We start from the raw sequence: 23,786 nt of genomic DNA, 5'->3' as shown, positions 1-23,786 counted from the left end.
GAAATACTGGGTAACTTCCCGGATGGCCTCTATTCTCCCTTATTACAGTTAGGGATATCACTGAGAGTAATTGAAGTAATTGGTGAATAGTGGTATTTTTCCTGAATATTAATAGAATTTCCCACAGTGGTTAATTGAGGAAGGCATTCAGTGGAATTGGTTACCTAAAAAGTCCTAAAACAGAAGCAAAAACAATTTCTAATGGGAGAAGCTAGAAGTAGGGTTTGTTTGCCCCTTAACGTATGATACTGGGTAATGAACAAGATAATTTAGTCCCTTTCACGGACAAATGGTGCTGAGAAAAAATGAGTAGTCGGAAGTCAAATGAGTCACCCAAGGTCACTCACGGAGTAAATGGTGTAGCCAGGATTCATAGCCACATTGCTCAGTTTGGACTGCAGCCTGTATTCTGTTTTGCCAGAAGAATAATTCAGAAACCAGAGAGGACATTAATGTGAGGCAAAGCATACATTCAAAGTAAATTTGGGGTGTCACCGATCCTCATTTATCTTGAAAGACAATAGTTTCTGCCTCCAAAACAAACTACTTTGCTTATGAAACATTGATTTGTAAGAACTTACTGGTTTTCCCATGTACTCTCCTCCTTTCCACAGTTGTCCAGGCGTCACGCCATGGCCCCTCAGCAACTCTCACTGCTACTCAAAATCCTAAAGAAAATTCAGTGGTTGTCATTTATGAATCTTGATTTTATATGTACATGAACACAGATTTTAAGATGCCCACATCAGTAAGAGCCTCTTTTCTATTGTGAAGATTCCAAATCATTTGATTAAGAGAAGTTTCCATCATTAAAATGAAACCCAGAGCCTGAGCTGAGCCAAAGAAATAAAACACAGATTTTCCTTTTTAATAAGCAAAGTTAGTGTGTATATCTATATATCATATACATATATGATATATATATGTAATGTATAAATAAAATATAGAATCCCACAACCCCAAGAGTATATATATCTCAGCCCACTAAAATGTTATGTGTAAACTAAAATCTTATGTGTAAAATCTTATGTGTGTAATTATAACAACCTTTACCGAACAGTCTCCATATGCTAGGCACTGGATTAAGACCTTATTTGGATTATCTCATTTCATCCTCATAACAACCTTTCGAGTTAGCTATCAGTGCTAAAAAGAAATGAACTATCAAGCTGTGAAAAGACATGGAGGAACCTTCAAAGCACATGACTAAGGGAAAGAAGCCAATCTGAAAAGGCTGCCTACTGTATGATTCCAACTACCTGACATTCTGGAAAAGGCAAAAAACTATGGAGACCATAAAAAGATCAGTGGTTGCCGGGGGCTAGAAGAGAGAGAGGGATGAATAGGTAGAGCACAGAGGATTTTTACAGCATTGAAAATACTCTGTATGATACTGTCATGATGGACATGTTTCATTATGCATTTGTCCAAACCCACAGAATGTACAACAGGAAGGGTGAACCCTAATGTAAACGACGGACTCTGGGCAGTAATGATGTGTCAGTGTAGGCTCGTCAACCGTAACAAATGGCCCACTCTGGTGGGGGATGTTGCTAATGGGGGAGGCTGTGCATGCGTGGGCCAGGGGTGGGTATGGGAAATCTCTGTACCCACTGCTCAATTTTTCTGTGAACCTAAAATTGCTCTAAAATGCAAGTCTAATAGGTGATGGGGATTAAAGAATACACTTGTCATAATGAGCACTGAGAAACGTATCAGATTGCTGAATCACTGTATTGTACACCTGAAATTATATAAACACTGTATGTTAACAATACTGGGATTAAAATTAAAAATTAAAAAATTTTGCAGCACATACACACACACAAAATTAAAACCAAAGTCTATTTAAAATTGCAGTATAGGGGTGCCTGTGTGGCTCAGTCAGTTACACGTCCAGCTCTTGATTCCGGCTCAGGTCATGATCTTGGGGTCATGAGATCAAGCCCCACATCAGGCTCTATGCTCAGCACAGAGTCTGCTTGAGATTCTTTCCCCGCCCCCCGCCCCTTATCCCAGCTTGTTCTCTCTCTCTCTCTCTCTCTCTCAAATAAATAAATAAAATCTTTAAACATGTAATATAAATTATAAGCAAGTTATATGATCAAATTAAAATAATCCAGAATAAAAATGTATGTATATTTCAATCTTCTCTGATGCTTCATGGTCTCTGTTCTTCCTGCCCTCTACGTATAACCTTCTTGCAGCATTCAACACACCGTATTTTAATTGTCCCTGTGGACCCTGAAATTGGGTAGTTTCATCAGGCAGGGAAACTGGGGCAGAAGGCCTTAGCAAAATAAGACATTATTAATATTGAACATGTATTAAATGTGATTGCTCTGAGTAGGCTGCTATAAATTGGCCTTGGAAGACTTATACTTTCTGCCAGTGGCATATGCTTAAATTCTAATGTCGGAGCCAACATTTCAGGAAGGCTCCTTCGCCCTTTGTGAATTGGAAAACCAAGAAGCTCTTCCCAGAGATGGCTGCTCTTTCCCAATGTCACCCTCTCCCAACATACGGGCCTCTCTGATTCTCAGAAAAGGTACGTCTGGGTGCATTTGCAGCCTGGGCTCCTGTCCTCCTGCAGGTCTGTGCATGCACCCAAACAGTATGGACTCCACGCTTTCCATGGTCTTTCTCCCCTCATTTCTCAGGAGTGGAAACCGAGAAGAGCTGGAGCTGCCGGCGAGCCCTGTGCCTCCTCCCAGGCCTCTTCCACCAGTTCTCAGTTCCTTCCAGGCATGCTCAAGCTTGCCCACCATGTCTCCACCTGCCCCTCTAACTGAAGCCCTGCCTCTCCTACTGCTCGGGGTTACTTGGGATCTTCAGGACCAATAGGAACGGCAAAAGGGTTCGTGAATGATGAGTGTAATGACATGGGCCATGGTTTATCTGGACACATCTTACAATCATAAAATGTTCAATCAGTTGGGGGCGCCTGGGTGGCACAGCGGTTAAGCGTCTGCCTTCGGCTCAGGGCGTGATCCCGGCGTTGTGGGATCAAGCCCCACGTCAGGCTCCTCCGCTGTGAGCCTGCTTCTTCCTCTCCCACTCCCCCTGCTTGTGTTCCCTCTCTCGCTGGCTGTCTCTATCTGTGTTAAATAAATAAATAAAATCTTTAATTAAAAAAATGTTAAATCAGTTGGACCAAGAAAAGAAGGACTTATTTGGGAGACAAGATCTAGGTTCTTCAGACGTACTCGAGTGTGGAAGGAAAGAAGCGGACAGAAAACTGTGAATTCTAACTGCAAGTGTCTTGGATCTTCAGGGCAATTTAATAATAGAAACCCAGTGAGGCCTTGGGCTTTTTAAAAGGAAAAATTGTAGAGATTATAGAGGTATCCTATAATTACATGGAAATTGTTCACATAATTATTTTCTCGGTTAATTTCCAGGTTCATGGTGAAATTTGAAAGAACCTATTTTCATCCACTATCCATAATAAGTGATTATGGTTTCTTTTTAATATAAAATGAAAGTAGATTAAAATGAAAAAGAGGTCTTCACTTCATTTGTACATATGACATGTTGAAACAACGGCCACCTATAAGTAACCTAATATACGTAGACAGAAGTCTTTTTTCTTTTCTTTTTTTCTTTTTTTCATTTTAACAAGTGGGGAGGAGGGTCAGAGAGAAAGGGAGAAGCAGACTCTCTGCTGAGCAGGGAGACTGATGCGGGGCTCGATCCCAGGACCCTGAGATCACGACCTGAGCCAAAGGCAGACGCTTAACCAACTGAGCCACCCAGGTGCCCCCAAAACTCTTATTTCTAAGCATATTATAACTAGAGATATCTCTACTCATGTTCTCAAATATAAAATGACCTAGAATATAAACATACTTGGTTTCATTTTTGTTACATCTTCTTGTGGCAGGTTATCTCATTTTGCTAAGATTTAAAGTCTTATGTGTACTTCTCTAATTTATCCATATGACTCTAACTGCCAGATAATAGAGGATCTTTCTTTCCCATCTTTGTACCCAGCTCTCCCTTTGGCAGAACCTTCAGTTAGTATCGTAGGAGGAAAAGGAGATTGATTCATGTATAAAGCTCCAGAAGAGGGCTTCTCAACCAGGGGTGATTTTGTCCCCCAGGAGATATTTGCGATGTCTAAGGGGGGGAGGTGCTACTGGCTCTAGTGGACAGAGGTCAGGGGCTGCTAAACATCCTACAAGGACACAGGACAGCAAGGAAAGAATTGGTTTCCAATTCTTCCCCAAAGCTTCTAGAAGCAGTGCAACCCTGCCATCATCATGATTTTAATCCAGTGACACCCATTTTAGACTTCTGACCGCCAGCACTAGAAGATAATGAGTTTGTGTTGTTTTAAGCCACTACCGTTGTAGTGATCTGATACAGCATCTGGAAAAGAATTCCTATAGGAACAGGCAACTTACAGAACGGGAAACATAAATGTCTAATAAATATAATTTTAAAACCCTCAAACTCAGAAATTAAGATGAGATGCCATTTCAAACCCATAAATACAAAATGTTGGAAAAGATGTGGGGTGAAAGTAACTTTCATCACTGCTGGAAAAAGTGGAAATGGACATAACCATTTTGGAGAACAATCTGACAGCATTTATTATCATTAAAAACGTGCATGGCCTGGAACTCCACCGTTCCATTGTGAGGGAGAAATCCCAGAGAAAAGTCTGCCACAGAAACATCAGGAGAGTTCCAGAATAATGTGCATTGTAGCATCATTTTAATTACAAGACAACTGGGAAACACCCTACTTATTGGGCAATAGAGGAATTAATAAATATATTACGCTACGTGCATAGAGTGAATACACGAACTGTTGTTCACGGATGTCTGTCTATGTGGTCAAACGTGGAAACATGGACTGGAGGGTGCATGCCCGTCTGTGCTGGCAGTTGACTCTGGAGAGGGTGGGAGATAGGACCAGAAAGGAGGACAAAGGGGATTTCAACTCCATCTGCAATGTTCTACTTATTAGACATGTAAAAACACAAAAATTAAAGCGGCACACAAAACACCAACTTTTGCTCACAGATCTTTTTCTTACACTTTCTCTTTTTGCCTTAAAATCTTCTCAAAATACAAGCAAAAGGACCAAAACAATGGACGTTAAAAGGAGATTGATCATCTTGAAATTGGTTTAGAATAAACCCTGGGTTAAAACTTACATTAAAACTTACTAACTCGTGGGGCGCCTGGGTGGCACAGCGGTTAAGCGTCTGCCTTCGGCTCAGGGCGTGATCCCGGTGTTATGGGATCGAGCCCCACATCAGGCTCCTCCGCTATGAGCCTGCTTCTTCCTCTCCCACTCCCCCTGCTTGTGTTCCCTCTCTCGCTGGCTGTCTCTATCTCTGTCAAATAAATAAATAAAATCTTAAAAAAAAACAAAAACAAAAAAAAACTTACTCGCTTTGGCTTTCTGAACTCAGGAAGTATCTTGATGCATTAGCTCAGACTGGTATTGGATTAATGGGATAACAGAATAGGTGCTGGCTTAATGCATGGAACACAGGCACGGAATAATACCCGAGCGTTACTAAAATTTAGTATCATGTTTTCAATCGAGAAAAGTGTCTGACATGTATTGCCTGATATTCCAAAGAACCCCATCAGTTGGGTAAGGCAGATCTTCTGAAGAGTCCTGCTTTCCAGGTGAAAAAATGGAGGCCTAAAGAGGACAGTGACTTGTTCAAGGTTGGTAAGTGGTAAGAGCCAGAACTTGGACACATGTCTTCTGATTCTAAGTACCGTGCTTTTTTGTACTATGTCAACTGTCTCTTGGGATGAGAAATGGCTTATTTATTAGCTGTTCCTATTTAAGAAAAAGGAAGAAAGAAAGGAAGGAAGAAGGGAGGGAGGAAGGGAAGAAAGAGAAGAGAAAAAGAAACAGGATACTTTAGACGCTCGAGATGTTGGCCCAGATGCCATAAAAAGTCTGTGCTGTGAATGGGCTGCATGCGAATGATTCTTTTTCTGGGTTAATATCTAGTGCTCACATCAAAAAACTGGTTCTGATGTTTAAATTTTATTGGGTAAAGTCTAGGCAATATCAAGATGGATAATGGTAAAGGAGACACCAGCAAGAGTCACGAACATGACAAAGTATAGAAATCGTGTTAGATTTGGAATCGTTAAAGGAACCTGTCATGTTTCATAGGGAAAAGAGAAACCTTAGGGAAACGGATACCTGCCTTTAACTTTTTGAAGGATTTCCAAGTGGAAGAGGAACGAAAAAAATTAGTACTAGAGCCAAAGTGAGGAAGTGATACAGTGATGCCAGTTCCCAGCTAAGAATACAGAATTTCTAAAATATAGAGCTGTCAAAATATTAAAAAAAAAAAAAGGAACGGGTTGCCTCAGAGGAGTTCAAGCAGAAACTGGATGAATGGTTTCCAGCAATGCTTAAAAGGAAATGCTTAGTTTGGAAGAGGCGCTGAGCTAGATGAGAGAAATAGAATCATTCTCGCCTGACACTCTTCCTAGCGCTGCTCTAATGGGGAAGCAAGAATCCCCTGGAATGTTTCTGGAGGACCCTCCAGCCAGGGGCACCGAAGTGACGGAGATCCCCTCTAGATCTCGCAAATATCATGCCGGTGTGCATGCGTTTCAAACAGAGAGTGGAAAAGATACACTGAAGATCTTGGGGAGGGCTGTGCCCTCTGGTTTGGTCATCCAGACCCGTTCTTGTGGGGTCTCCAGAGGCTGAGGTCAGGTAGGTACGTGATGAGGAATGTCACACCAGAAAACAGAGGAGCAGATGGGTGTCATCCTTCGTGGGACCACCGTGCTCGGCAGGTACCTACATAAGCAGGTTGACAATTGCCGTGAACTGAGGTCAGGTGGCCAACTGGAAAACTGTGCGGAGGACCTGGCAAGTAAGTTGTCTAGCCGCAGTACCGTGAAGCAGTGTGACTCAGTATGAGATCTAGAACTGGGAAATGCAAGAAAGGAAAAAGTCAGAGCAGCTTGGATACCTGAGGCCGTCTGTCAGAGCCGACGGAGGCTGGTGTGGGCAGACGGGTCCGCTGTGCTGTCTTGTGGACCACAGAGAGCGGATCCAACGCCCCCCATTTCAGTCCTCCGCCTTCTCTAGAATAGAATACCCAATTGCAAGGCGACCTCCCTCGAAGCTTATTTTGTTCTTCCCACCCTTGTCCTGGGCGCCATCATCGCACCATGGCCTCCCGGAGTCGTCTCGCTCTTAGTGACATTCATGTAAGCCTTTCTGAGGACTCACTGTACCAGAATCCGGGCTCCAACGAGACCTTGGTCACTTGTACGCACATGAAAGGGGGAGCGGCCTTGCCCTAGGGATTTCTAACTGTGGCCCAATCAGGACGACACTCGTGACTTAGCTTCACTGTACGGCAACCAACCAATAAACAGTTATTATTTTGAAGCTATGCTTTTCCAGAGTTATCCTAAAATCTAGTCGCATACCTGAACAGAGCGGACCACGGCCGTAAAGGTAAACGCGGTGTTGCTGGACACTGGAGTAGACAGAAAGTTCATGAACCATGGGGCCTAGGTTTAAGAAGAAACTACTCCCTTCTTTTTGCAAATGTCAAACCAAAAGAAAGGGACAATGAGATCAGAGGACAGACCTCAGCAAGTTTGCTGAAGGGGCTGCTTCTCCGAGCATGGCCTATATTGCCACAAAAATCTTCGGGACTACGGAAGTGATGGCATGGCGGGTACTCCCACTTCTCATGTTGATGGTTCGCAATGCATCCAAGGAGACCGATTCGTCTGCTAGATTAAATCACACTTCCTGGGATTATGGCCGTTTTCCAGAGAGGGCTTCCTTACTGTCCTACGAAGGTTAAACATTGAGCCAAAAAATATTATAGTATGGTGGATATTGTGGGGAATTCTCCAGAACTCATTCCCCCCGCCCACCCTGAGCTAACCATGGAAATTCTATCCCTCTTTTTTTTTTTTAAAGATTTTATTTATTTATTTGACAGAGATAGAGACAGCCAGCGAGAGAGGGAACACAAGCAGGGGGAGTGGGAGAGGAAGAAGCAGGCTCATAGCGGAGGAGCCTGATGTGGGGCTTGATCCCATAACGCCGGGATCACGCCCTGAGCCGAAGGCAGACGCTTAACCACTGTGCCACCCAGGCGCCCCGAAATTCTATCCCTCTTGCCAGTCATTAGTTCAGGGCTGGGCAGGCCGAGGCCAGTTTGGACCGAACAGAGATGCTAGGAGAGATTTGCCGAGTGTATCTGAGAAAGAAGCTTCCTCAGTCTTAGGAGAGACCCAGGAGGAGCCTCCCCCTACTTGACCGACGCAAACGAGGGCGGATGGGAGGCAGATTTGCCACCAGCAGCCATCCCGCTCCTACGAGAGCATCCAGCAACCACAGGACCAGGCCTAAATGATGAGGCCGGCCCTACAGGCTTAAGAGGAAATTCTCTTTCTCTCACTTTTTTGCAAATTGCAAGGCCTCAGAAGGGAGAAATCGAAAGAACTCCAGTCCCTAATGGCACTATAGAATCTCCTAGGCTCACCCTACTTCTGGACACCCTGTTGCACGTGCTATTACATTAATTCCCAAAGTCGATTTGCCGTGAGCTTTCTCGCTGCCTGTAGCCAGAACCATCCTTACTGATACAAATCATTGGCGAGGATCCCCTCTCTATGGCAGGCACGACGCAACGGTGTAATTAGCACGGATCTGCACTCCTCATTTCTGAAGTGATACTATTTAAAAGTACATGCTCTTATCCCAGGTGAAAAAATACAATTTTTACTGACTATAATGAGATTCAACGATTACAGCAGAGTAATTTTGAAAACAGATGTCATGATACTCCCATCTTGTGCAAAGCTTATTTTAGTATTTTTATGGGCAATTCTTCACAAGGTGCTCAGGGCTACAGTGGCTGTAATTGATAAGACTGATTGCATCACAGAGGACATTAACATGCTAATTTCATTTCAACTTTCAGACCATATTTATTGAGTAGATTCTGTGTGAAGGCTTCCATTGTTTTCCCTGGAAAAGTTCAAAACGGGACTCAGTTTTACATTTTATTATCTCTGCCTTTAACCATAGACAGTACCCCATGCCTTAACATGTCTGGAATTTGCATCTCAGGGAAGAATGGGATTTTAGAGGTTTCTTGGCCAGCTGGTAACTGATCAGATCTGCTAGGGTAGGAAATGAAAATCTGGGGCCATTATTCCTTTAAAACAAAAAGCCAGTGAATCACATTTTTGAAGTTAATACGTAAGCCACTGGTCAAGTATTAATGTTCCTAATTTTCTATATGTTACTTCTCTTTCCTTGCATGGCCTTTCCTTGTTTTCTCTACTGATTCAATCTTTAGCTAGCCCCTGGTTTTTTTGTGTTTTTTTTTTAAATTCAGGTTAGTTAACATCTAGTGTAGTATTGTTTTCAGGAGTAGAATTTAGTGATTCATCACTTACATACAACACCCAGTTCTCGTTACATCAAGTGCCCTCCTTAATGCCCATCATCCATTTAGCCCCTCCCTCCACCCACCGCCCCTCCTGCAACCCTCAGTTTGTTCTCTATCATCAAGAGTCTCTTATGGTGTGGTGCTTGGGTGCCTCAGTTGGTTAAGCATCTGCCTTCGGCTCAGGTCATGATTTTGGGGTCCTGGGATCGAGCTCCCTGCTCAGCAAGGAGTCTGCTTCTCCCTCTCCCTCTGCCCCTCCCCCTGTTCATTCTTTCTCTCTCAAATAAATAAAATCTTTTTTTTTTAAAAAAAGAGTCTCTTATGGTTTGCCTCTCTTTTTTTTTTTTTAAGATTTTATTTATTTGACAGAGAGCGAGACAGGAAGAGAGGGAACACCAGCAGGGGGAGTGGGAGATGGAGAAGCAGGCTTTCCGCTGAGTAGGGAGCCCGATGCAGGGCTCGATCCCAGGACCCAGGGATCATGACCTGAGCCGAAGGCAGACACTTAACGACTGAGCCACCCAAGCGCCCTCTCTGTTTTTATTTTATTTTTCTGTTCATCAGTTTGGTTTTTTAAATTCCACATATGAGTGAAATCATATAATATTTGTCTTTCTCTGACTGATTTTGCTTAGCGTAATATCCCCTGGTTTTTTTTTAAGACTTAGTTCAAGTACAATGCCTTCTTTACATCTTTGTAACAGACTCATGCCATCGACTGGAGGATAAGCTGGTGCCATATTGACAAAGCTGAGTCCTTAAGTTCAGTAGATCATGTCAGCCCTCAACACCTAAGAGCAATCGGACAATCAGTATTGCATAACCCTAATTCTAGTTCTAGACCTAGAACAAGGTCCCCCTGACTTCTAAGGCTTAGTATTCTCATCTGTAAAATGGGGAAACTGAAAGTTCAGGCATACACTGTTTGATCGCACTTTGCTTTATAGCGCTTGACAGATGCTGCATGTTTTACAAATCGAAGGTTTCTGGCAACCCTGAGTCAAGCCATTTCTCCAACAGCCTTTGCTCACTTCGTGTCTCTGTGTCACATTTTGGTAATTCTTGCAATATTTTAAACGTCTTCGTTATCATTCTGCTTGGTCATGGGGATCCGTGAGCAGCGATCTCCGATGTCACTACTGTAATCGCTCAGGGGCACCATGAACCGCACCCATATGCTGTGCGTGTTCTGACTGCAGATGCGTGGGAACAGCAAGAGAACTAGAATCAGAAGTGGAGCCTGAAGATGGGACTAAGTCACCACAAGCTCGTGATCGATTTTAACGAATGAGGCGTTGCATCTGATGAAGGAGCAAAGAAACCGGTTTCTTGAGATGAAATCTCTTCCCGGTGAAGATGTGGCAAAGGCCATTGAAATGACAACAGAGGATTTAGAATATGACATAAACTTAGTTGGTAAAGCAGCGGCGGGGCTTGAGAGGATTGACTCCAATTTTGAGAGACGTTCTGCTGCGGGTAAAACACTATCAAACAGCGTCACGTACTACAGAGAAATCTTTCATGAAAGAAACCGTCAGTCAATGCAGCAAACTTCATTGTCATCTCATTTTAAGAAATTGCCACAGGCACCCAACCCTCAGCGACCACCACCCTGATCAGTCAGCAGCCCTTAACGTTGGGTAGAGGCAAGACCCTCCACCAGCAAAAAGATTATGACTGGCTGAAAGCTCAGATGATGGTTAGTGGTTTTTAGTAACAAAGCATTTTTTAAAGATTTTATTTATTTATTTAAGAGAGAGAGGGCACAAGCAGGGGAGAGGGGCAGAGAGAGAGGGAGAAGCAAACTCACCACTGAGCAAGGAGCCCAACGTGGGGCTCGATCCCAGGACCCCGAGATCATGACCTGAGCCAAAGGCAGATGTTTAACCAACTGAGCCACTCAAGCACCCCACAACAAAACATTTTTTAAATTAAGGCATGTACCTTGGTGGTTTTTTTAGATATAACGCTATTTCACATTTAGTAGACTACAGTATAAACATAACTTTTCTATGCATGGGAAACCAAAAAATTCACTTGACTCACTTTATTGTGATAATCCCTTTATTGCAGTAGTCTAGAACCGAACCTGCAATATCTCCAAGGTGTGCCTGTACTCCACCGTCCAGACGGACCACAGTTGATCTATCTCTTCACTTACTGGAGGACATCTTGATTGCTTCCGAGTTTTGGCAATTCCAAGGAAAGCTATTATAAACATGCGTGTGCAAGGTTTTTGGGTAGATATGAGTTTTCGGCCCTTTGAAGTAAATACCAAGGAGTGCAATTACTCAATCATACGGTAAGAGTATGTTTAGTTTGGTAGAAAACCAAGAAACTGTCTTCCAAAGTGACTATACCATTTTGCATTCCACCCACAATGAACAGGAGCTCCTAACGCTCCCCCCCCCAGCAGTTGGTGCTGTCAGCGGTCCAGATTTGGGCCATTCTAACAGGTGTGTGGTGGTATCTCGTTGCTATTGTAATTTGCATTTTCCTTATGACATAGGATGTGGAGCAGGTTTTGGTTGAAATGTACTTCAGCATGGAGGGAGCACAGGGGGAGGGGGGAGAGATGGGTTTTGATAAAGGAGCAGAGACCAGAACTGAAGAACCGTAATTGCCCTGGAGGAGGCTGGCTTGCTCTGGAGGGGGTGACAAGTCACTAAAGGGGTGAGGGTGGAGATGCAGATGGGAGTGACGTGATCAGATTCATTTCTTAGAATCATCATTATGGCTGCATGCAGAGCATGGATTGACCCGTCAGAAGATAGAAATCCAGGTAACAGAGGATAGAAGACATGGAAGAGGGGTTGGAATTAAATGGATGGATTCCAGAGCTCTTTGGGAGAGGAAAGGAAAGGACTTAGATTGATGCCCTCGCTGCCAACAAGCCCTCCCTGATGGCCCTTGCCCGCAGGACATCAGGCCTCCTTCTGCTATGCTTCCCAGAACCCATTGTATGCTTCTGCTATCCTTCCTCCTGCATCCAGCTTTAGCCACAGGTGGGGAGTCTGGTATGGGAGGATGACTCCATGTTAGTACCTTCCAGAGTTATTGGCACCTGGGTGTTTCACTCTTTTTGAAAGAACGGTTGACTTGTATTTTTTTCTTTAGCCGTTTTTGTCTTTAGCTGTTTTTGATAATTTGGTGGCACGTACATTTATCTCATTAATTTCTGTGGGCTAATCTTCCCATCAGTATTTCAGGGCTAGACAAACTCTCCGAAGACAGGCTATGAGTCATCCCTTCCCTATTTCAAATTACTTGATGCTTGGTGACTTCAGCTATTTCTCTAGGGAGCCTCGCTCTGCATTTCATATTCCAGTAATTCTTTAAATGAAAGTCATTTCTAAAACCATCCTCTCCATTTCCTTTATCACTTGTTTGTAGTCACCAGTTGTATTTGGCCCTTCCTACGTGTTCTTAAACACAATCACATGACCTCAGTCAGCAGCCCTTCATCTCAGTAATCCGCAGCATTTCTCAATTCTAAAGGTAAATAGAAAAAGCAAACTCAACTTTAATGAATATTTCATTCGATGAATATTTATTTTTTCATGCTCTGACACATGCACAAAATACACTGAATCACGAGACCTTTGCGAACTCTTTAACAAGCAGATCTTGAGGGTCTGTCTCACTCACACACACACACACACACACACACACACACACACACACATTTTTAAAATTCTTTCTCCCTCATCAGAGGCCAGGGAAATTTTTTCCAAAATTCCAACGAGCACCTCTGATATTTTCCCCCTGTGCTCACTCACAGCTTCAGCCATGATGGAAACCACAGGACAACATATCAAGAGGGCTTTTTTCCAAAAACAGTATCTAACCCAGCAGTTTTCCACCTAGGGTGGTTTGGCATCATTTGCAATGCCTGGAGACATTTTTATTTGTCACTACTGGGGGGGGGGGCTGACATCTAGCGGGTTTGAGGCCAGCGATGGTGCTGAACATCCACGGCCGCACAGAACCAAGAATTATCTAGCCCAAAATGTCAACAGGGTTAAACTTGAGAAACTCTTAAAACCTCTGTCAACATTTAATACAATGTATGTTGGCACAATTCTACTTCTTAAAAATGAGCTTTCCTAACAATTACATAGCATTTTATCCTGCAGATGACTTTGGTGCCACCAAAGTTCCCCTCATGAGCCATTCATTCTGTAAATAAAAATATGGCTACATCAGGTTATGCAGATAAACCAGGCCCCAAAACTTAAGTAACCAGTAAAATCAGCAATCCACAAGCCCATTTGGGGAATGCTTCTAAAAACTTTTTGTTTTTAAAACAAATGAGCCAACTTCAAAAAGCAAGCCAAATTTCTTCTTGTAATTTTATTTCCTGTTCTCAGAATTTCAAGTTTCTGAGATTTCGTGTCATCTGATCTCACTTTTGTCTTAATTTTGTGTTCCTATGAAAGGCTATGTGATATCAGCCCTCCTGAGTTTCTAAATGAGAAAATCTAATGTTCTGACATATAACATGGCCTCAAAGTGTACCTCCAGATGAGATCCAAGTCTGAATAATTAGACAGAGGCTATGCTGGAAAGGGTTGTGCTTTTTAGTTCTCATACAGAAAAATTCTATTTATTCTTATCGACTTCATTTCCACAATGAGTCACCACTGGAAGAAAATGGCAGCCCTTCATTACCCACATCCACAGCCTCCTAAGCCCAGCCTAACGGCCCTCCTTTGCTTGGCCCAGTGCCACCAAGGACTGCTGGCTTACCCCAAAATCAATCCTCTTGGCCGCTCTCTAATTTTCATTTAGTAAATTTAGAATATTATGAAGAACCCTTCTAACCCCTCTCTGGGATAATGTCCAGAAGCCACTTTGCCTAAACAAAGTCATTGATTTTAATAGAACAAATGAGAGAGCCAATTTGTATTCCATGGCACCCTGACAAAGATGGGAAAATGCTAGGACTCATTTGTCCCAAATTCTGTCTCTAATTATAATACCAACTCTGCAACCAAAGCCATCTTTTAAGAAAGTAAATTAAATCATGTCACTCCCAGGTTAAACCTTTTCCATAGCTTTCCATTACTGTTAGGAGAAATCCCTAAATCTGTCATGCAGCTTGCAGAAGATGAGTGTTTGCTAGGCCCTGCCTTTCCCGTCAGGCTCAATGCACTCCCTCTCCATCAAATTCTGTGCTCCCTTATTCGGGATCTCTTAAAGTACGCTTCCTTCTTCCTGGAAAGCTCGTGCTTCCCACGCCTGCCCTCTTCCTTTGCCTAGCGGGTCCCTTCTCATTTTTCAGACAATGGCTTTAATTCGTTTCCTCAAAGAAGTCTTTTTTGCTTGTGTCACGTCTGCTGAAAATCCCACTGGCCAAAGCAAATCATACGCCAAGTCCAAAGTCAAAAGGGGAGAGTATATACTATGATAAGACCAAGGCAAAGAGTGAGGATGTGGGGAAGAGGAAGGAACTGGGGCCATTTCTACAATCACCACGTTCCTCTTCCAGGTGCATACAGGTGATGGTTAGGCACCACCTAATGATGATTAGCGCGTACCAGCGCTCATCCAGAAACAGCCAACATTTACACAGTTGAATAGTTGTCTGTTTCAGGTTCCTTGTCTATACTTGTCCTCTACCGGGAGCCCTATTACACCCTACAACACCTTACTGAGATCTGGTAACTTTCCTCTTTTCTCCAAATACCTCAACAATGCGTTCTTGCTTTGAAATTCGACTGAAATTCAATCTACTGAAGTAATTAAATACAGGAAACTAGGGGCAGGTCCTAAACATGGAGGCAGCCGTGTGCCTGGGAAAAACAGCCCTATTGGAGCCAAACCTGATATTCTTAACTGATAAGCAAAGCTGACGCCCCCCCCCACCTCCGCCGCCAAATGAACTATGCTCAGACATGGCCAATCCACAACCACAAAAATGATTAAACATTCCTTTCTTACGATCAGCATGAGTGACTGCTGCTTCTTTACCGGTGACCCCTCAAGCCTTGCTTTAATCCTCCTGTCTCCTAAATAAACATCATTCTAAAATACCCAGTCACCAAATTGTCACGGCTCCTTGGTAACAGGCAAGCTAGAAGAGGCCCTGAGTTCTTAAATCCTCCTTAGAGGATTTAGCGTAAGCATAAGCCCTCTAAGAGGCCTTTCCCAGATCCCTCTTACTGAGATGTCCACGGACCTCCCAAGGAATGGTACTTCTTGTGGCAACGAGCTCCATACACCTAACGTTGTTTGAGTAGAGCTGTGTTCTCAGGCTCAGTGGGCTTCAATACCTTCAGTGAACTTCCCATTCAAAGGGTTAAGTGCTCTGACACGGGTCTGGTTTGAAACATGCCGAATTTCGAGCACTGCTCAACAGCACAAAGGAGCCTTAAATAATAGCACCAGGTAAATTCAGGACTGACCCAGGCTAGGCAATGTGCTGAGACTAGACAGATGCAGGAAGCAGTCACCAATAAGGCACAATGTCCCTTTTCTAGAAGTTCTGAATAGAATAGTCAGGAACGTATTCTCCCATTAGTGCCCAGACTCCAACAAGATAAAGCAAGATTCCATAGGTAAAATAGGGATTTTTTCCCCCACATTAGCTTCTGATAAGACTCAAACCTGTGCATAGTAAGCAAATCAGTTCTCACAGGGACCCAGAGACTCATTCTTTAGAGTTAGTGTGGCCCGAATTCCTGGCTCATTTACCTTCACATTTTTTCCAATAAGTATTTTATACTTTCTTATATGAGATTGCTTTCATTTGCAGTCACTGAAGAGTGGAAATGAGCAGTAAATTCTCACTTCTACCAATTTTCCAGATGCCATCAAAATCGTACACTGTCATATTACTAGAAGACATATGCACATTGTTGCAGAAATATCGTTAATCATAGTATTATCAGTAATTGGTATATTTTCTCAAAATAAAATATTATTTGGGGGGAAAATGGATGTGTATTCAGTATCAGCCTGCATGCTTTACCAGATAAGAACTGTTAAATCCTATTGAAATATTTCCCCAGGTAGTCAACCAAAATAGCTCGAGAAGCAACAGCCTGTGCTAAGTTCTCCAATTCGACAAATGAAGATGACTGTGGGGTTTGTTTGTTTGTTTTTTGTCTTTTTGGAGAGAGAGAGAGAGGGCAAGTGGGGAGGGGCAGAAGGAGAAGGAGAGAGAGAATCTTAAGCCGGCTCCAAGCTCAAAACAGAGCCCCACACGGGGCTTGATCTCACAACGCCATGATCATGACCTGAGCTGAAATCAAGAGTCAGTTGCTTAACCCACTAAGCCTCCCAGGCACTCCAAAGCTGACTGTGTTTTATTTAAATGAGGAATTGGGTGGGTGAATAGCTTTCAAATACTGATTAAGCTTTCATGAATGTTACTGTAGAGGTCTGAGCTCCAGTTTTCTCACTTGGCTTTTCCTTCTTCCTTCATTAAAAAGGAAATTATGCAAATGTGGTAGACATTAGGGCTGCATGCAAATTCACCTCTCTCTGGGCACAGGGTCTGTCTGCAAGCCCCTACCCTCTTGGACTCAGGGTGGCTGTGAGACCCACTATGACCAATGAAATTCATAAAGGGATGTGTGTTGATTCCGTCCAGGAGAAAGGCTGAAAACTCTCCCCGTGAGACCCGGTATCATCGCCTTCCTCCTACCACGGTGACCGGTGAGGCTACAGGTGTAGGCTTCGTCAGCGTGGGTCCTAGGATGACGAGGCACGGAGCGGAGCCCACCAGCCAGCTCAGGAGAGGCAAATAAGCATTTGTTAAGTCACAGATATTTTTAGGGCAGTTTGTCATCCCTGCGTAACCTAAACCATGAGAGACATTTTTATTGTTAAAAAATTACGATTTTTTTTCAAACAATGTAAAGGTATATTGAGCTTCCCTCTCCAACACATTAGCCACTAGTCATACATGGCTGTTTAAATTTTAAACATTAGTAAAAGGAAAGATTCATTTCCTCAGTCACACTAGCCACATTCCAAGGGCTCAACTGCTACCTGTCACTAGGGGCTCCTGAACGGGACAGCGCAGGTGCGGCACGTTTCCCTCATACAGAGCGAAGGGCTGAACAGCAAAGTACCCAAATCGCTGCCCATAGCCCTTCAGCAGCCCCTCCCTAAACGCTACCACTCCTTACAAATTATTAAATATCGTTCTAGTCCTTCTTCTACCTTATATTACTTCTCCTATGGTTTCACACTATAAACATCAATACACCCACATACACACATACGCATATTACTTGGTGACCTGCCTTTTTAACTCAACTAATACAATGTCCTGGAGATAATTTTTTTCCTGCTGAACACTTCGGTGGTTTCTAGAAGTAACCACTTCTTAGCCTACTGATAAGGATCCTTCTAGCTCTTTGTCCAGGTATTTTTGTCTACTTTAATATAATACATAATATGTATTACATTGTGATTTCTTCTCCCATTTAAATAACAATAAAGTTTGGAGTTTATTTTTTTCATTTTTATTCTCCTAAGTCTTTTCTAATAATTTCGTTATTTTGACTTTACATTCAGCTCTTAAATCCAACTGAAGTGTAGTTGTTAGGAAAAATAAATAATTTAAGTAAAGATATAAAAACTACAATGCTGTGAATTTGGAATCTAAAATATTGGTTTTCCATACAGATAGCAAATTACATCAATTTCATTTTCTAACTACTAATACCTACAACCAACAGAAATGGATTAATAGAACAGACGAGAGAGTTCAGAAACTGACACATGTATATTTGAAGTCCTGTGGCTTCACAGGGTACTTATATTTTATTTCTAATATGGCCAGTTATCCTCAATATTTTTTTTAAAAACTCTCTTGGTTCCCTTTATTACATTTTCACTTTTATATGAATTTTAGGGTTGGATTGTCAACTTCCTTTTACAATTTCTCGTTGGAATTTCAAGTTGGAAAGCACTGACCTTATGCATGAATTTGACAAAAGCTTACGTTTTCACAACATTGAATTTTGTCATTCAGAAACATGACATAACTACATTTTTCAGGTATTATTTAATATCCTTCAGTAAATAGTTCTTTTTTAATTTCCTCAACTAAATCTTACAAATTGTATTAAGCTTAGTCCTGGTTTTATTTTTTTTTTTAACGTACTTGCTATGGTTATTGAATGTACAGTGAATGTAATATTTTTAGTTCCATTTTCAAATAGGTTATTGCTAGAAGAAGAAGGCTATTAATGTTTATATTTTTATTTTCTATTTCCTTAATGATAGAACATTATTCATGGTTTTAATCATTTTTCAGAGAAATCTTTCAGATTTTCAAAGCAGATAATCAGTAGTATCTTCAAGCAAAGACACTTTTCTCTCTTCTTTCCAATATTTATGCCTCTTGTATCTTCTCCCTGTCTTCCTGCTTGGGCAGTACAGTGGTGAAAATGGACATTTTTCATTCTTCCTGGATGTAATAAAAATGCATCTTACATTTCTCTATTAAGTGCAGGAGAAATCAGTCTTAAATTTAATTATCAAGTGTTTTTTTTAGCATGCACGATTACTGAGTTCGACTCCCTTAATCTCTTGCCATCATAAATAACATATAAATGACCAAATTCTAAACCATCCGTGCATTCCTTGTGAGGATAAACCCTACTTAATCATTATGTAATACTGGCTTAATACACTGCCAGATTTAAAATGTGAATTTAGGGGCGCCTGGGTGGCTCAGTTGTTAAGTGTCTGCCTTCAGTTCAGGGCGTGATCTCAGAGTCCTGGGATCCAGCCCCGCATCAGGCTTCCTGCAGGAAGCCTGCTTCTTCCTCTCCCACTCCCCCTGCTTGTGTTCCCTCTCTCGCTGGCTGTCTCTGTCAAATAAATAAATAAAATCTTTAAAAAAAAATAAAATGTTGAATTTACTTAGGATTTTGCATACAAGCTCAAAGGCGAGGTTGGCCCAATGCTGGGGCGGCGGGGTAGTTTTCTGATTTTTCTGTCCGTGTGATAGTAGCATCAAAAAGTGAGCTTGGGAGCTTTTCAGATTGTTAATGCTCTGCAATATTTTACAAAGCATGAAAGCTACATGAGCTTTTGTGAGGTTTAGGAAAAATTACTCAAAAAAATGGCATCAGAGTATAAAATTTTCTATTTATGTTTTATTTTTCTTGACATCACACTTGTTAAAGGATAGACTATTTGGGAGATCTCTTAAAAGAATCAGGTTGGTGTTATATTAATTATAATTTTTAGAAAAATACCATTAACATCTGCTTTGCCTTTATATTTATTTCTACTTTTTAAAAGGTTTTTCTGTTGTTCTTTTATTGGGTTTTAGATTTCACTGCTAATTTCATTTTCTCTGCTTCTCTAGGAAATGTACTTATAACTGTCTACTTTTCTTTAAGCACTTTTTTGGCTGTATTCCATGTGGGTTTTTTTCAATCATTAAATACATACATTTTATTCAAAAACAGTATATGAAATCTTAATTTCTATGCTTTCCAAAATCAAGCTGATTGAAGTACAGATTGCTGTGGGCTTTGTCTCCTCCTATTTTCTTCTTTATTTGGGCTCGTTATTATATTTTGTACTCACGGTTACATTATCCAGTTAAAAAAGGCTCTGCAGATTCTCTGCGTCTGACCATCCTGCAGCAGTGAAATGTTGGTCTGGTCTAGGCATCCTCTCTATCTTTGATGTCCCCGTGACTCCAGCGTCTCTCACCAACGGCACTTGCCCAAGGCCGTAACCTCGGAGTGAGGGAAGTTGCATCCACAAATTCTCCCCATAGACAAGCTTCTCCACCAATGACGAGGTTTTTCTGTTCTTGAGAACCATCAAAATCAAGAGGGTCCACATTATAGGAATTTCTCCAGTCTTGTCCATAACTAATCAAATCTAAGTACCAAGGAGCAAAAAGGACCACGGGGAAGCCAGCTGTTGTGATTCCGCCGTGTTCCTCACCAGACATTTGATCCTTCCACACCTGAGCTGAAGTGCCTGGCCAAAGCTTCCCACGATCATCAAGAACCTCTTGCCGGACTATGGATCCCTGTTGGTGGTTGAAACAAAACCCAAAAGCTTTTGAATGTAGAAAGATTCTAGTCTTCTAAACTCTTCACCAAAGCCTTTCTGCTTCATGAAATAATGGGATTTCTGGATTGGATTCCCCACATTTAAATTCTACTTCATCTCCTCCCAAGTGAATGACGTGATTTGGAAACACTGTACTAATTTCTTTGAAACATTCAGATAGGAAGCTGTAAGTTGAATTCAGAATAGGGTTTATAGTTCCAAAGGTCCCGGACTGCTTAGGTCCATCGTAACAGGGAGTCACAAAGGTTTTCTGAACTTCTCTTCAAGACTGTATATGTCTAGGGCTATCAAATTCTGGTGTGAATTGAATCCCTTGAAGGGGGCATAGGAGATCACCATACGGACATCATTTGGGGTACAAACATGAGACAAAGAATAGCTTCCTTTGTTGCTTGACTTGGGAAAAGCGATGCTCTGATAAGGGGAAGACTGGTCATCAACCATGTGCCAGGGCAGAACATTAAACTTAGGAAAAGCCATGGCATCCTCGTAATACTCCCCACACTCTGATGGCCTTGAGCAAAGCCACTGGTCCCCTCACAAGTATAGGATCCATCCACAGAGATATTGGGGAAAACATCACATGCTGAGTCAAGGACAACTGAGACTAGAAGTTGCTGTAACTCGGGGCGCCTGGGTGGCACAGCGGTTAAGCGTCTGCCTTCGGCTCACGGCGTGATTCCGCCGTTGTGGGATCGAGCCCCACATCAGGCTCCTCCGCTATGTGCCTGCTTCTTCCTCTCCCACTCCCCCTGCTTGTGTTCCCTCTCTCGCTGGCTGTCTCTATCTCTGTCGAATAAATAAATAAATAAATCTTTAAAAAAAAAGTTGCTGTAACTCAACTGCAGTATTAAGTTAAGCAGGGCCACGGTCCCACTTGCAGAGACCAAAACTATAGTCATGATACCGCTGAAATGCCTCTTTTTGAGTCCAGTTAGTTAACATACAGTGTTGTGTTAGTTTCAGGGGTACAACGTAGTGATTCAGCACTTCCGTACATCACCCGGTGCTGATCACAAGAAACGCACTCCTTAAACCCCTTCTTGCAGGAGGGAGCAGGCAGGGTAGCGGCGGGCGAGGGGCTGTAGCTGATGTGGAAGTTCTGTGGGGAGAGGTGCAGCAGGCTCGGAGACATCTGCACCGGGAACCTGGCCACACGGTACAGACAGGGGTCGGGGCCAGCACCGTGGGCAGCCCCAGCTCGCCGTGTTTTGTTTTTTGTAAGACTGTCATTGATCTTGATTAACCTTATAATTTACTTTCATTTCCTCTTCACTGAAGAAGTAATTTGGGGTATTTTGGCTTTTATTTTGTCATTAATTTCTAATTTTATTGCACAGTGATCAGAAAACATGGCCTGTGATTTCTGCTCTGGACAACCGGTTGCCATACATGTTTGGAAAGAATGTTATCGTCAATCTGTTGCTTATGAAAATATATCAAGTTAAACTTCGTAAATGTGCAATGAAAAGCTCTACATACCAATGCTTTTGAGTTGTGGATATTGGTTTCTGGGAAGTTGTATTAAATTCTACCAATATGTTTGGCAAGTTATCTATTCTTCTGTGTTTTTATCTGTTTTTTCTTTACCTATTTCAAAATTCTGCCCTTTTTTTTCACTTTAGCATTTGATGATGTATCTTTTCTAACCTTTACTTTTTCATTTTTCGATGTTATTTCACCTTAAGGCTATTTCTTGTAAACAGCATATTGCTAGATTTTTTTAATTGTTCAACCAATGTGTTTTTCTTTTTCCTTTTCTAAAAACAGCGTATTTAACCTATCTACACTTAATGCAACTGTTAATATTCTTGGCTTGATTCCTGCCATCTTATTTGTTCTCTTTACCATGACTTGCCCTCATTTCTTCTTTTTACTTGCTTGCCTGCTGTTGTGCTGTTATACTGGTTTTTTTGTTCCACTTAATTTTCTTCTAGCAATCTCAAAACGGTCATCATTCTTCTATTTTGCTACTTCATACTTTAAAAATTTTTAACATCAGTTAAGATGGCGGAGGAGTAGGGGACCCCTTTTTCAGCCGGTCCCCTGAGTCGAGCTGGATAGGTACCAGACCAGCCTAAATAACCACGGAATCAGCCTGAGATGCGGGAAGATGCATCTGGATCTCTACAAATGAACATCTCCAGCGCTGAGTATTGAGGTACGAAGAGGGGAGCTGTAAACCGTGCACAGATATCGGAAGATAAACGGAAGGGGGAGGGAGCCGCCGCGTTTGGGCTCCGGGAAGCGGCAGCCACCTGCACGGGGGAGCGGGCGGACTCACAGAGGGCACCCGCGAAACAGCAGACTGAGACCGGTGAGCCGTGAACGTGCGCGCCACCAGGCATCTCCCGGAACACCGGAATCCCGGTGTGCTCACGGGATCCAGACTGAGACCGGGAACTCCTGGAGCGCACACGGGGCGGCTGGCGGCTGGCGGGCCACCTGCACGGGGGAGCGGGCGGACTCACAGAGGGCACGCGCGAGAGAGCGGACTGAGACCGGTGAGCCGTGAACGCGCGCGCCACCAGGCATCTCCCGGAACACCGGAATCCCGGTGTGCTCACGGGATCCAGACTGAGACCGGGAACTCCCGGAGCGCGTGCGGGGCGGCTGGCAGCTGGCGGGCCACCTGCACGGGGGAGCGGGCGGACTCGCGGTCGGCACCCGCGAAACAGCAGACTGAGACCCTGAACCGGGTGCGTGCGCCACCAGGCTTCTCACGAAACTCCGGAATCGAGGTGTGCTCACCGGGCATAAACTGAGACCGGGAGACCCGGGAGCGTGCGGGGCGGCCGGTGGCTGGCGGCATTAGAAACACAAAGGACAGAGACGGGGCGGCCGGTGGCTGGCGGCATTAGAAACACAAAGGACAGAGACGCGCCGGCCCTGGAAGTGAGGGCAGGGTCGCCGAGTTGGGGAGCACATCCCGGGACGCTGCAGGGTTGAGCAGCACCAACAGTAATAGAGTTAAAGTGGCCAGAACATCAGTGGAGAACGGGCCGCAATCCCTCTGTTCTGAGACAATGCAGCCTCTGCTGCTCTGACTCTCAGAAGAGGCATAGCCGGCCGCCAGGGAAAGCCGCCAGAGAACAAAAGCCTGGAAACACCGGCTCAGGGAGTGCCCATCCCCATCCTCCCTCGCAGGGGACACGGAGACTCTACCCAAACAGGGTTGCCTGAGTATCGGCGCGGCAGGCCCCTCCCCCAGAACACAGAAGGCAGGCTGAAAAATCAAGAAGCCCACAACCCGGGGCACCTGGGTGGCGCAGTCATTGAGCACCTGTCTCCGGCTTAGGGC

General features: G+C 43.3%; 1 pseudogene across 1 annotated transcript in view; it reads right to left on the bottom strand.

Moving 5' to 3' along the window:
• LOC148107008 (beta-hexosaminidase subunit beta pseudogene) overlaps nt 1-22,777 on the bottom strand; it is a 290,730-nt pseudogene extending 267,953 nt beyond the window's left edge. Inside the window, exon 1 of the transcript XR_015723400.1 lies at nt 582-22,777. The product of XR_015723400.1 is annotated as a beta-hexosaminidase subunit beta pseudogene (transcript). The remainder of the gene's footprint in view (nt 1-581) is intronic.
• Between the last annotated feature and the right edge of the window lie 1,009 nt (nt 22,778-23,786).

Source organism: Ursus americanus, chromosome X (assembly GCF_024610735.1).
Source record: "Ursus americanus isolate L20-20 chromosome X, mUrsAme1.1.p, whole genome shotgun sequence".
NCBI classification, from domain to species: domain Eukaryota; kingdom Metazoa; phylum Chordata; class Mammalia; order Carnivora; family Ursidae; genus Ursus; species Ursus americanus.
This window is presented reverse-complemented; position numbering and strand designations above follow the sequence as displayed.